Genomic DNA, 14389 nt, shown 5'->3' with positions numbered 1-14389 from the left:
GCCACCTTGGTCTGTTCCCCTCATGGCTCCAGTGTACCTGGGCCAGGCATTCAGGTGCCTTCCACCCAAACTCTGAGTGAGAGGAGTGGATATGATAAATAAGGGCAGGGGGTACTCGATTGTGACCCAATGAGTGCCTTAAGTTTCTTTCATTCCCACCTGGGCACTGGGTCCCTTCTGTGAAGCAGGACATCTCAAACTCAATGGGCCAGGGCTGTTCTTCATCCCCTGTGGCTCACACACATCCCTGCTGGTAGGGTCAGAAGGTCAGATTGCTTGTTAGAACATAAAAGAGAGGTCTGTTGGTGACCCATCACTTTCACCAAGGAATGGAACTGGGAGGAGCCAGAGCGGGCAGGGGTGTGCCACATACACTACAGTGGGGGGGCAACATGGGCCGCTGCCCTTGTGGAGGTCACGATCTAGTGGAGGAGGGATGATAGACATGTACAGAGTGCAGTGAGGACAAATAACAGGGGCTTGCCTGTAATAGCACAAGGGGCTTAGGAAGGCATTCCCTCGGGAAATAGGTTTGAGCTCAGAGGTAAGGACTAACTAGGAGGCAGATAAGGAGGTGAGGAAGTTATTGGAAGAGAAAAAGTTTACAGGTTACCTTATGGCAGGTCATGGCTAAGCCTTCTCCAGTATTATCTTGTTCAACACCAGGCAGGATAGTGGGTGGGGTAAAGACCTTGTGGGCTCCCAAGTAAGATTAGATTTTGAATCCTGCCTCCCGTCATTTCCTGGCCATGTGGCCTCGGGGCAATTTACTTATCTCTGCATCAGATAGCAAGTGGGGCAAGATTGACACCTTCAAGCTAAAGAGAGAACTAGTCCTGTTTAAGAATGGTTTCTTCTGCTTAAGAGAAAGGGAGTGTTCCAGGTGAGAGCGGAAGATGGCTCGGACAGGGTGTGGCAGTGTAGGTGGAAAGTAGCAGAAAGATTTAAGAGATAAAATCAACCTTGGTGATAGCTGGATTTGGTTGGGGAGGGAGTGGTCAAGGATAACTCCCAGGTTTATAGCTTGTGTTCTAAGTGACATGGAGGGAGAATGGATGAAGTTATTTTTCTATATTTTTATTGTTGATGTCTATCATGTGCAAAAAAGCTTATATACAATTTAAAGTAATAATTTATTTACCCTTTATGCCACTTCAAAAAAAGCACACACTAATAGATTTGAAGCCTTTGTGCTCCCTTCTGACCACATTCCTCATCCTCCGCAGAGGTAACCACTGTCCTGAATTTTGGTGAATTTGTTTGTCTTTCTTTGTTTTTACCATATGTATATGTTCTTAAACCATATAGTGATTTGTTTTATGTGGTTTTGAACTTTGTTTATTCTGTTTGGGGCTCACTGAGTGTCTTCCATCTAAAGGTTTTAGTCTTAATAAAATTTGGAATTTTTTGGCCATGTTTTGTCAATTTTTTGTCCCCCTCCCCTTCTCCTCTTGACACAGAATCTGCCCATGTTATAGACTGTTTGCTATCGTCCCACAGGCCACTGATGCTCAGTCCATTTTTTTCAGTCTTTCCTTTCTCATTTTAGATGTCTTTGTGCTAACTGATCTTTTCTTCGGCAGTGTAATCTGCTCTCAGTTTTTCAGATACTGTACTTTTCATCTCTAGAAATTCCATCTGGATCTTTTTAAAATTTTCTATTTCTCTCATTATCATGCTCATATTTTTCTCTCCCTCGAACATATGAAGCATAGTTAAAATAGCTGTTTTAATGTCCTCAGATGCTGGTTCCAACATGTTTGTCATTTCTGAGTCTGTAATGGTTGGTTTTTCTCTTTGATAATTGTCCTTACTTACCTGCTTCTTTGAATAGCTGATAATTTTGTACTGGATGCCAGACAATTGTGAATGTACATTGTTGGTTGCTGGATTTTGTTTTATTCCTTTACATATTGTTAGTTTTTATTTCTGGCATGCATTTTACTTTCTTAGAGTTAGTTGGATCTCTTTGAGCCTTACTTTTTTTCCTTAGGGAATTTTTATTTATATGAGACTTACAGTTTAAGCTTTTTTAGAACAGTCCCAGAACTGCATTTTTCCTGGGGCTAATTTAACCCCACTACTAAGGCAACATTCTGAGGATTCTTCCTGGTCTGTATCTTATGTTTTTGCATTCTAGTTGGTGAAAACAGACTATTTCCCATCCTGTGTGTGATCCAGGAATTGTTCTGCCTACTTTTCAGTGTTTTTTTTCTTAGTCTTGAGTAATTTCTTCTCATGCTTGATCAGTACTTAGTCAAAGACTCAAAGGGACACATCTCTGGATCTTGAGCCACCCAGGTACCCCTAATCTTTTTTTTTTTTTTTTTTAGAGAAAGAGTATGAATGAGGGTGGGAGTGGTAGGGGCAGAGGGAGCGGGAGAGAGAAAATCCCAAGCAGGCTCCATGGTCAATGAGGAGCCCAACATGGGGCTTGATCTCACCACCCTGAGATCATGACCTGAGCCAAAACCAAGAGTCCGACGCTTAACTTACTGAGCCACCCAGGCACCCCTCATTCTTTTTTTTTTTTAATTGAAGTATAGTTTACACACAATGTTACACTAGTTTCAGGTGTACAACAGAGTGAATTGACAAGTCTATACATTATGCCGGCTTGTGTGTGTTTTTATGTGTCTGTTGGCCATTTGTGCATCTTTAGAAAAATGTCTATTTAGTTTCTCTGCCCATTTTTAAATCATTATTTGTTTTTCTCCTGTTGAGTTGTAAGTTCTTTATATATTTTGGATATTAATCCTTTATTAGATATATAATTTGCAAATATCTGGGAGAATTATGTTTTTTAAATAGCACTGTAGTGAGAGATCCTAAGGTAGATGGGATGGGAGAATGAATCCTAAGATAGGTGGATGGGAGAATGAATCCTAAGGTAGGTGGATGGGTTGGGATATCTTCACAAGGTAGAGATGTGGCAGGATGTGAAGGCAAGCAGAAGAGATAGCTTCTTGGAGGAGGTGGAGGATGTAGGGGAGTTCCCAGATTATGGAAGAATTTCATAAGAGTACAGTGAGCTAGTTTGAGAGGGAGCTTGGGGGAAGGATGGGAAATAAAAAAATAAGATGGGGGAAGCCTTTCCAAAAGTCTTTGGAACATTGTCCTTGCACAGTGTTAGAACTTGCATTGTATTCATTCTCTTTCATTCATCAAAAAATTTACTGGGTGTCTACTGGGGGCCCAGGAGTCTCGGTGATGGGGATACAGTGGCCAAGTGGTCAACTCGATCTTAACTCCTCCTGGAGCTCTGAGCTAAATGCAGGAAAGGCTGACTCCAAAAGAGATGATTACAATTGCATTTGGAAAGCCCATCTTGGTTGCCCTGGGTGAAGAATGGGTGGGTTATTCTGGGCTGAAGAGTAGGCAACTGCATTTTGGGAAGGTGGAGGATAGTGGCCTGCATAGGCAAGCAGATGATTGAGAAGTGGTTGGATAAGGTATGTAAGCTGAAAAGAATTTCTGACTTCATGCTATAGGTCACCTCCTCCGAGCCACAATCGCTGCTGGTTGGCTGTGCTGGCAACTAATCCCGCACTGGATGCATTTGATGATGATCCTGCTTTTGTCAAGCAGGTGCTGGGAGCTGCCTGGCTTGAGGCTCTGGGGCTGCAGCTAATGCCCTCAAAAGGCAACTTCCCTGGGTCCGGCCTGGGTCCAAAGGAGAACACCCTTGCTCTGTCTGGGCTGGTGTAGAATTCAGCCACCTTCCACAGACTGGAGAGACAGTTTTTAAAGAGAATCCTAGGTTCTGGGGCAATGGGGATGGAAGCTACCTGCAGAATGGAGCCCTGAGTGGGTACAGAAACGGTGTGAGAGGTCAGGTGGGGGAAGGAGAGGAGGGATGACATGTTAACAGGCTTTGAGAAAACACTGGCACATCTATTCCACTCTTACATATGACGTAGCAGGAAATGAGTGGCTTTTCCAATTAGTCTTTTTCTTTTGGCTTTCAGATGTTCTTCATTCACTCAATTCTCCCTTGCCTGACTCACACCTCATGTGATGAATCAGACTTTTACTTGTATTAAGTGTTGATAAAAGATAATCAGGGCCTCTGACTTTCAGTTTTCTTTTTCTTTTCCATCCTCCTTTTCCTTTGCCTGGTTCATTAAAAACATTTTAAATAGATAATATGTACATGTAGTACAAAATTCAAAAGGTAGAACGTATTAGTCAGTGAAAAGTCCTACTGCTCTTGAGCCTCTCCTTGGAAGTGATGCTACTTTTGGTTATGTGCCCTCCAGACCTATCTGTATACATAAATAGCGGATTATTCACACTGTTGGGTCTCCTGCTGTCTTGACTTATCAGTACATCTTAGAGACTGTTTGGTGTAAGCAAATAGAGAACTACTAGAATCTTTTAAATGGATACGTAGAATTCCGTTGCGTAGATGTACCATATTTGTTTCATCCATCTTCTATTGCAGGACATTCAGCCCATTTGCCATGAAACAATGCTATAATCTTAAGAAAGTTGTTTTATTTGTTTATTTATTTATTTGACAGAGAATGTGAGAAAGAGAGAGCACAAGCAGGGGGAGTGGCAGGCAGAAGGGAGAAGCAGGCTCCTCGCCGAGCAAAGGAGCCTGATGGGGGACTCGGTCCCAGGACCCTGAGATCATGACCTGAGCCGAAGGCAGATGCTTAATCGACTGAGCCACCCAGGCGTCCCTACACTGTCTTTTTTTTTTTTTGGCAACCTTGACAGTTTTGAAGAACACTAGTGAGATATTTTGTAGAACGTTTGAGGATTTGTTTTTTTGCATGATTTGGCTAGAGGTAAATGATGTGTTTTTAGGAGGAAGACCACAGAGGTAAAGTACTATTTCCAGCAAATGCACTAAACATAAGATCCAAGTAGACTCTCATAGCTCTTTGGTCTCTTCCTTTCCCACCCCAGTGTGTTGATAACGGGCCACACATGTCCATGTGCTATGTATTTCTAGCCCAGTGGCCTCCATTCAGAGGCTTCCTTATGGGGGCCTTGGTGATCTGAATCAGTACTTTCCCACTCGGAGCCCTCCATCCCTTCCTCCCCCAGATTCCCCAGGTCCATAAAAAGGCAAGAGCCTTTCAGTTCGGGGCTCCTCAGCAGTGGGGGAATTCCTCTGTCTGTATCCAAGTGACTTTACTTGGGGGCTTTAGGGAGCCAGCACCTCTCCTTTTCACCTCTTGCTTGCACTGTCAAAGTAAGTAAATAAAGCCTTGATTTTTACCTTCAGTTTGGCTCACTGTCCTAATTAACCATCTTGGCGCCTGGCAACTCAACAAATTGCTGCAGCAAGACAGGGGGCCCACTGAGCACAAAGCCATTCTGGAAGAATAGAACACCTGAGGGCCCCACGGGGCACCTCCACAGCCATACCAATAGGACTTGGGGGGTGCTAGCAGATTATTTACAGAAACTTTTCAGTTCTAAGGGGAATCATTGGTCCCTTTTAGCACTCCACTCCCTGGGTGGGCTTGCCCAGTGGGTCAAATGAGAAATCCAACAAAGGGAATTCTAGGAAAGCTAGGGAATCCGTTCCCTAGCTACTGCTCATGGTCCTCCAGAAATGGGACCAAAACTGTCAGAGAACCCACATGCTGAACTGCGCCCAGTAACTATTGGCTCTAAGCAGGTTGCTGATGCCAAGGGACATCCTGCAATGTAGTGTGTTATTGAGACTCATGCCTTCCGTGAAAGAGTGTAGAGGCCTTTTTCCTGTGGCCCAAAGAGACCTAGAGACCTGGTGAGTTTGCCTCCACGATGAAAAAGATCATCTTGTTAAAGAGATGGTGAGAGAGAGGTGCCTTGTGGGGCGCATTGCTACAGACTCTTCTTTGGAAGTGCCCTGACCGTGGGCAAACATCCGAGACCTCCTTCCTCAATGGGTACTCTGTGGCTGCAACAGGTTTGTCCCACCAGTGACAAGTTCCTTGTGTGACCACACTTGCAGAGGCTCTAACGTCCCTGCAAACCATCCTTGTGGTCCCTTGGGTCTACCATGAGGGACTGAGAATGATGGTCAGATTGTTAGCCAGACTCAAATTTCCAAGTTTGTTCATGCTACCCCTGCTGGCACTGGTCACCAGCCTAGTTAAACCTCTTCATGAGATCAGGTCAGTTCACCCATGATCCAGTCCAAGCCTTACTGACAAGTTCCTGGACATGGAACAGGCAGCCACGGGCAAGAAAGCAAACTGACCAGGGAGAAAGAGTGGCATTAAGAGTAATAACCTAGCGCCCTCTCCTGGGCAGCCCAGGCAAGGCCTTTCCAGAAAGATTTCTGAATTTGGTTACTTTGTAAGTCTCAAAGGAGGAAATTGATAGGGCAAGGAAATCAGGGCCTGTGGGGTACCTGATTAGCAGTCCCCTCCCAGTGAGCCTGGAGATGATTCAGGGAGTACCACTAATCTTACCTGGACCTCTTGGCATTCAAAAACAAGACTTTGGGACAGGCCAAGTCTCCTCTGTTCCCAGGGGGGATCAGAGGCCTTATGCCAAGGTCAAGGTTCAACGGGGAGGTGGGGGAGAGTTGCACTTCTTGGGTCTTCGGTTGCTGGTGCACAGGTGACTGTGATCCCTGAAATCCTAGCTCCAGGATGAGGGGGAAACAGATAAAGCTCTACCCCTGGGACCCTTGCCCATGCCTAGCTATGGGTGGGTCCTTTAGGGTCCCCACAAACTTCCTGGCTATGGCTCCCACTAGCGAATGTATTATTGGTATAGAAGTATTGCCTATGTCTATAGATGATTTGTCTTTGCCCCAAATCCCTAATAAGAACTGCTGCATTTTAGTGGGGCATGTGGATGAACCTACCCTATTACCTACCGGCGCCTAGTACCACTGTCTATCCAAAACAATACTGGCTGCTTGAGGGAGAAAAAGAAATAACCATCCACATTGCCCATCTCAAGGAAGCCAAAGTTCCATGAGATGATGTCTTCATTCAGTAGATCAGTTTGGCCTGTGCACAAGGCCTAGGGTATCTGGAGACTCATCATTGATTAGAGGAAGCTCAGTGCCATAGTTCTGGAAGTACCTGGTATCATGATTGTCACAGAGGCTACTGCCCAAGCTGAAGAAACCTGGTATGTAGCAATTGATATTGAAAATGTTTTTCCTAGCATCCCTTCTCTACCCAGATGATCAGGATCAAATTCACCTTTAAGTGCAACGCATTGCAATACACCTTTAATGTCCTATTACAAGGCTACCTAAATTCTCCAGCTCTCTGCCATCAGTGTGACCTGGAAAAAGTCCTGCTCCTGGAAGGAGCACTAGCCTTTGTTATATTGATAACATCCTCCTAGTGGGCCCACACAAGGGCACCACCCAAGAACTGGATTGCCCTATCGATCACCATGCAACAACCCAAGTGGCTCATTAACACAGACAAGGCACAATGACCTAGTACCCAGTGAAATTCTTAGACACTATCTCATTCCAGAGATGACTGCCCAGACAAACACTAACGGCGCTCTCACATAATCAGTGTAGGGATCTTGGTGGCATCCATCTACTGGGTTACCAGAAAGACGGCTACCTTAGAGTGGGGCCTTTAACAAAATACCTGGAGGCTCTCCAATGGGCCACCTGGTTGACCTTCCTCTGGTCCCCCCAGATCTACATTTACCTTTGAGTTACAGGTATCAGCAAAGCTCTGAGTTCACCGATTACAGCCTATGGCAGAACAGTGCCATGGTCTAGTCGCACCACTTGGTTTTTGAATCCATAAACTCCTGCAGTTGGCTGAAAGGTACACACTCTTTGAGAGGCAATTATTGGTCTCTTAGGGTCTTTCTGGTACCTCAAGTGCACCAACCTAATTAATGTGGACATGATACATTGCCACAACTGGATTCTATAGGAGCAAAATATCTCCCTAAATGTAAACTCACTCCTGTCAGAGAAGGAGGCAACCAGAACATCTGGGAGAGAAGTGCAGGATCTTCTATCAGAGCTATTTTGGCTACAGTGGTGGTGGCCTTCTTCCCTCCACTCACTCCTGCCCTATAGAGGCTGTGTGGTTATTCTCATTGTCCTCCAATTAGAAATGGTTGTACACTATCTGTCCTTGCTCCTCGTTGAGATTATTACTAACACTATCCCAGCCTCAACTCCTTGGCCCAAGTACTGTTGGCTAACCTCATAGTCCTTGGCTTCCTGCTGACCAGCCCGGGAGGGTCTGTGTAATTGCCAACAACTTGGATCAATGAACCTGGCAAAATAGAACAGTCCATTAGGTGGCTTAGATAGAAGGCCTCCTGGCTTTCTAGGGTAGATGCTAATGAGCTATGTATCTTTTTCTGGCTTGGCAGCTGTTGGGGCTCATGGCTATATTCACTCTTCTGGGCAGGCCTGATATTCTACTTAGAGTGACTTTGATCATGGCCCTCAGGCTGATTAACCAGACTTATTGCAATGTCTGGCTCATTTGAGTCCATCACGGAGTAGCCTGTGCTTCTCGCTCAGGCCCTGAAGGATCAAGGGGTGGAGCTGAGGAGTCCACTTCCAGGCCAAAACCCTGTTTGTGATCTTTCAAGCCCAACCATAGGTAATTACAAGACCTTGCCTACCAGTCCTCATGGGAAAAAGCTGCCCTCCCCACACCAGACTTGGTGCACAGCAGGTGCACTACAATTTTCTGAAGGGAGTTGTTGTCAAGAAGTCACTACACAGGCCAGCCCTGCTCACAGGCATATCTGCATTCCCAGCCTGGGCACCTCCATTCAGAAGGCTCTTTACTGGGGAACTGCTGAGGTACTGTTTTTTTCCTAACTGACTTAATACTTTTCCAATCCTAGCACTTTCCCTTCTTCCTCCTTCTATTATCCCCCCATGAAAAGTTAGGAGAATCTTTTGGTTTAGGGCAGTGAGAGAATTTTCCCCATCTGCACTGCATGTCCCTTAACCTTTGCCTGGTGCTGTTTCATGGGGAAAGATGGAACATGGGAGAGCTGACAGCTCTTCTCTTTACATCCTGCTTTCTCTGTAGCAGGAAGTAAAGGCTTGATGGTTACTTTCAGTCTGGCTCATTGTCCTAATTGGCCATCTTGACACCTGACTGCATACCACTGGGTGATGGAATCTCACAGATGTTCACTTTTTTTATACTTTTAATTTACATAGATTATTTTGTATAATACCAAATACAATATTAAGAGAGAATCTTTTAAATGCTGTCTGTGTCCTTTAAAGACTCAGGGATCTAGTGTCTGAGGGTGAGGTGAAAGTGTGTGGGTCAAAAGCACCTCAAATGCTGCAGAGCCAATTGAAGGCCTGGGGGTTTTATGGTCCACTTCCCTTTTAGGGCTCCAGGTAGAAAGAGCTTTTCACAGTGCCCTTTTTGGAAAGGAGGAGTGGGATGGATCACATCCTTGGCTTTACCCAGACTTTTTTTGCCAGGAGGATATTATATAAGCTGGGGTTTGGACAGGAGTCAAGCCCTAAGAGGGGAGAAACTTTAAGAGCTGGAGAAGGACCTAGTCAGCAGGGAAAGATGGCGGAGCTTCTCTGAAGCTGTTATCACATCATGCCCATGCAAAGACAAACAGACGGCAGGTCACCCCTCACTGCAGAAGCAATGAGCAAAAGGGCCCAAAGCCCAGTGGCAAGGATAGATCCTTCCCCTGGCATCACATGACCACTTCTGTTCCAATGCTATCACTCCCTGTATCCTGACAGCACATGGAGAAGGTAGGGTGGGAAAGAGACATTTTGCCTGAGAGAAGAAACAGTCATGACAGGAAGTTCAACTTCTGAATAGATCTAGTACTCATCCAAATGAATTTCATTTAATTTTAGACCATTTTACACTAGAAGTGACCAAGTGTTTCCTTCCTCTTAACCGCATAGAAATGGAGACCCAGAGAAACATGGGCTCAGATACAGAATGCTACATTCTTTACACACTGAAACTATGTACAAATTTCAATCATCTACATATATACATTTTTACAGGTACACATAGAGGCAAATGCACAGAGCAAGATCTAGAAGGATTGATAGCACAGGATCAAAAGTTACCCTTGGAGTGGGGAGTGAATGAAAAGTGCTTCTGATTCTATTGAAATGCATACATGTATTCTTTGTATGTTTCAGAAAAAAATTAATGAAAACCTTAAAAGCTTACAAATAATGTTAAGCTCTTTCTATACAAAGACTTGGTAGAGAGAATTTTTTAGCTGAACTCATTTCCTCATGTCCTGATGAGTTCATAGTCATGGGCAAGTATTATCTATGGATTCTTTGATGCTGCTTCAGGTGATCAGATCGTGCAAAATTCCTGTTGCATTTAGTACACAGGTAGGGTCGCTCCCCGCTATGCTTTCTCTTGTGTCTGTTGAGCTCATCTGAACGGGGGAATTTCCATGTGCATCCCTTCACATTGCATTTGTATGGCTTCTCCCCTGGACCAGAAAAAGAGAGAGATTTGTCATGCTTCCGGGTAGCATGGGACAGGGAAGCGGAAAGTGAATAGAGAAGATAAAGGGTTTGAGCATGTTTGAGTGGGAGAGAGAGAAAGCCAGAGGAGAGGAGACCAGAGGTGGTAAGTGAAAGAGGAAGACAAGGAAGGCAGCGTGAGCTGGAAAGACAAGAGAAAAACTGTGAAGGAGTGAAAGGAAGAGAAAAAGAGAAATAGGAAAGCAAGGGTCAGCAGGAAAGTCAGTGGGGGAATAAGGAGGTTAAGGGTGGGTATCTGTTGGGACTTAGGAGAGGTCCATGAAGTGTCAGTCCCAATAGAGGTAGGGTCAAAACCAACCATACGAGGGCAAACAAATCCTTCCACTTATTCCCATCATCCCAGCACAGGTAACAACACAAAAGGCTGCAGCCAGATTGGCTTTGGCCCAGAACTATGTAGTCTGTTTCTGGGACTGCTTTATACACCCTTTCAAATAGGCCAACCTTTTCTAGTCTTCTGAAGTCCCAGACTTAGAGGTGTCAACAATCTCAAATGATCCCAAAGTTTTATAAAGGTACATCCCTATCCCTCAGCCCTCACTCACCAGTATGTTTGCGCTCATGGATGCGAAGGTGGGAAGGCTTAGTATATGATTTCCCACAGTCCTGGTATGTGCAAGTGTAGGTCTTCAAAGTGTCAGGATTCTTCTGGAATTGACGACTCTGGGTCTTGATGTTGCACTTCTGCTTTTCTAGGGATTGTCCATGGATCAAATGGGAACTTGAAAAGTACAGGAACCCCGGGTATGGCAGTGATGATGATTGATGTGGCAACATATGGCCTCCATAGAGAGTGTGGTCATCAGCGAAGGTTGTCATATGATCCCCCTTAAGAGTCATCATCTGACCTCCATAGCAGGTCTGGTCACCACTGTATGTTGTCATCTGGCCCCCAGGGAAGGTCTGGTCACCAGTGAAGGTCATTGTATAGCCCCCTTTAAGAGTTGTCATCTGGCCTCCATAGAAGGTCTGGTCATCATGGTCCCCATAGAGGATCTGGTCCCCACCAAAGGTCATCTGTCCTCCATAAAGGGTCTGGTCATCATGAAGGGTCTTCATCTGGCCCCTATATGGGGTCTGGTCCCCACTGAGGGTCATCTGGCCTCCATAGAGGGTCTGGTCACCACTGTAGGTCTCCATCTGGCCCCCACTGAAGGTCTTCTGGTGATGGAGATAGAGGGCCTGGTTACCACTGAGGGTCTTTATCTGCTCTTCACACAGCGTTGTCCTTTGGTTCCAATTCAGGCTATAGTCACCACTGGAAGTCATTGTGTGGCCTTCAGTGAAGGTCTGGTTACCACTAACAGTCATATGGCCCTCTTTAAGAGTTATCACCTGTCTTTCATAGAGGATCTGGTCATCACTGGTCATCATCTTCATCTGGCTACCTTCATCGTGGATTGCTATCTTGTTTGCAGTGACAGTTATTTTTTGGCATTCAGCGAGTGTTTTTGGGTCATCAGTAGTATCTGTCATCCAGGACATTGTTGTGGGTTTTCTCTCATCAAAGAAGGTCATCTTCTGGTTCATGGAAAAAGTTTCACTTAGGTCTTCGGAGGGGATATTAAGGGCTTTAACAGTGGGTATTGTTGAGTTCTGAATAAGGTCTGTCCCAGGAATGTTAGAACATGCAGAAATCATCATTGTGGATGTCAAAGGAGTCATCACCTTCTGGGTTGACTCCTGTTGGTTGTCCTCACCATGAGCAGTCTGAGATATGTCAAGCTGCGGTTCTGGTGCAGCTGAGGTTCTTGCCTTATATGTCTCAGACACATCCTTGAGAAACTCCTCAATTTCCTCAATTGTTTGAAGGAAAGAGTCTGTGGAAGTCTCTTTGCTGTTGCTGGATAACTGAACTAGATCTTCCGTTGTGGGATCCTGAAAAAAAGTTAGAAGTTCAGGGGTCTTACCCAGCCCAAATCCCAATTCCATATACCCTTCCTCTCCATCTCTGCTGATCCTTTCCTAGTCTACCCCACCATCATCTCTTGTCTAAAAGCCTGCAGTTGCTTCTCAATTGGTCTTCCTGAGTCTGAAATAAGAAGGAACAAACATAACATAATAAAGGCCATATATGACAAGCCCACAGCTAACACCATACTGAATGATAAAAGGTTGAAAGCTTTTCCTCTAAGACCAAGAACAAGACAAGGGTGCTCTTCTCACCACTCCTATTCATCATGGTACTGGAAGTCTTACCCAGAGCAATTAGGCAAGAAAAATAAATAAATGGCACCAAAATCAGAAAGGAAGAAGTAAAATTTTCTTTGTGTACAGATGATATGATCTTATATATAGAAAACCCTAAAGACTCCACCAAAAAAACTGCTAGAAGTAATAAACAAATTCAGTCAAGTTGCAGGATACAAAATCAATACACAAAAATCAGTTGTGTTTCTATACACCAGCAGCAAACTATTGGGAAAAAAATTAAAAAACAATCCCATTTACAAAAACACCAAAAACAATAAAATTCTTGGGAATAAATTTAACCGAGGGTGAAAAACTTGTACTCTGAAAACTGTAAGACACTGAAGGAAGACACAGAAGACACAAACAGAAAGCTGTCACCTGTTCTTGGATTGAGAGGATTGTTATAATGTCCACACTATCCAAAATGATCTACAGATTCAAAGTAATCCCTAACAAAATTCCAATGTCATTTTTCACAAAAATAGAAAAAACAGTTCTAAAATTCAAATCGAACCACAAAAGATGCAAAATAACAAAAGCAATCTTGAGAAAGAAGAACATAGCTGGAGGGATCACCATTCCTGATTTCAAATTATGTTACAAAGCTTTAGTAATCAAAATAATATGGCACTGCCATGAAAACAGACACATAGAGCAATGAAACAGAATTGAGTGCACAGAGATAAGCCCACACATATAGGTCAACTAATCTTTGACAAGGGTGCCAAGAACACACAATGGGGAAAGGATAGTTTCTTCCATAATGGTGGGAAAACTGGATATGCATGTGCAAAAGAATGACACTAGACCCCTTTCTAACACCACTCGCAAAATTTACTTAAAATGGATTAAAGACTGGGGCGCCTGGGTGGCTCTGTCTGTTAAGCGTCTGCCTTCAGCTCAGGTCATGATCCCAGGACCCTGGGATTGAGACCTGCATCGGGCTCCCGGTTGAGCAGGGCGCCTACTTCTCGCTCTGCCCCTCCCCCCTGCTTGTGCTTGCACTGGCTCTCTCTCTGTCTGAAATAAATACATAAAATCTTTTAAAAAATGGATTAAAGATTTAAATGTAAAACTTGAAACCCTAAAACTACTTAGAAGAAAGCATAGTGAAAAAGCTTTTTAACATTGGTCTTGGCAACAATTTTTTGGATGTGATACCAAAAGCTCAAGCAACAAAGGCAAAAATAAACAAGTGGGACTACATCAAACTGATAAGCTTCTGTACAGCGAAGGAAATTATCAATAAAGTAAAAAGCAACCTGTGGAATGGGAGAAAATATTTGCAAGCCATCTGTCTGACAAGGGGTTAATATCTAAATATATGAGAAAGTCATACAACTCAATAGCAAAATACCAAACAATACCATTGAAAAATGGACAAAAGACCTGAATAGAGATTTTTCCAAAGAAGATATACAGATGGCCGACAGGTATAGGAAAAGGTGTTTGTTAATCATCACTAATCATCAGGGAAATGCAAATATAAGCCACAATGAGATAGCACCTCATTAACTGTTAGAATAGCTATTATCAAAAAGACAAAAGATAACACAGTTGGGGGAGGATGTGGAGAAAAGGGAACCCTGTGTCCTGGGTTGGAATTCGTAAACTTGGTACAGTCATTATGGAAAACGGTATGGAAGTTCCTCAAAAAATAAATAGTAGAACTACCATCCTCTTCTATGTATTTATCTGAAACAAATACAATCAGGATCTCAGAGATAT

The sequence above is a fragment of the Phoca vitulina genome, unplaced genomic scaffold (genome assembly GCF_004348235.1).
Source record: "Phoca vitulina isolate PV1807 unplaced genomic scaffold, GSC_HSeal_1.0 scaffold2, whole genome shotgun sequence".
Taxonomy (NCBI): domain Eukaryota; kingdom Metazoa; phylum Chordata; class Mammalia; order Carnivora; family Phocidae; genus Phoca; species Phoca vitulina.
Note: the sequence above shows the minus strand (reverse complement) of the source record.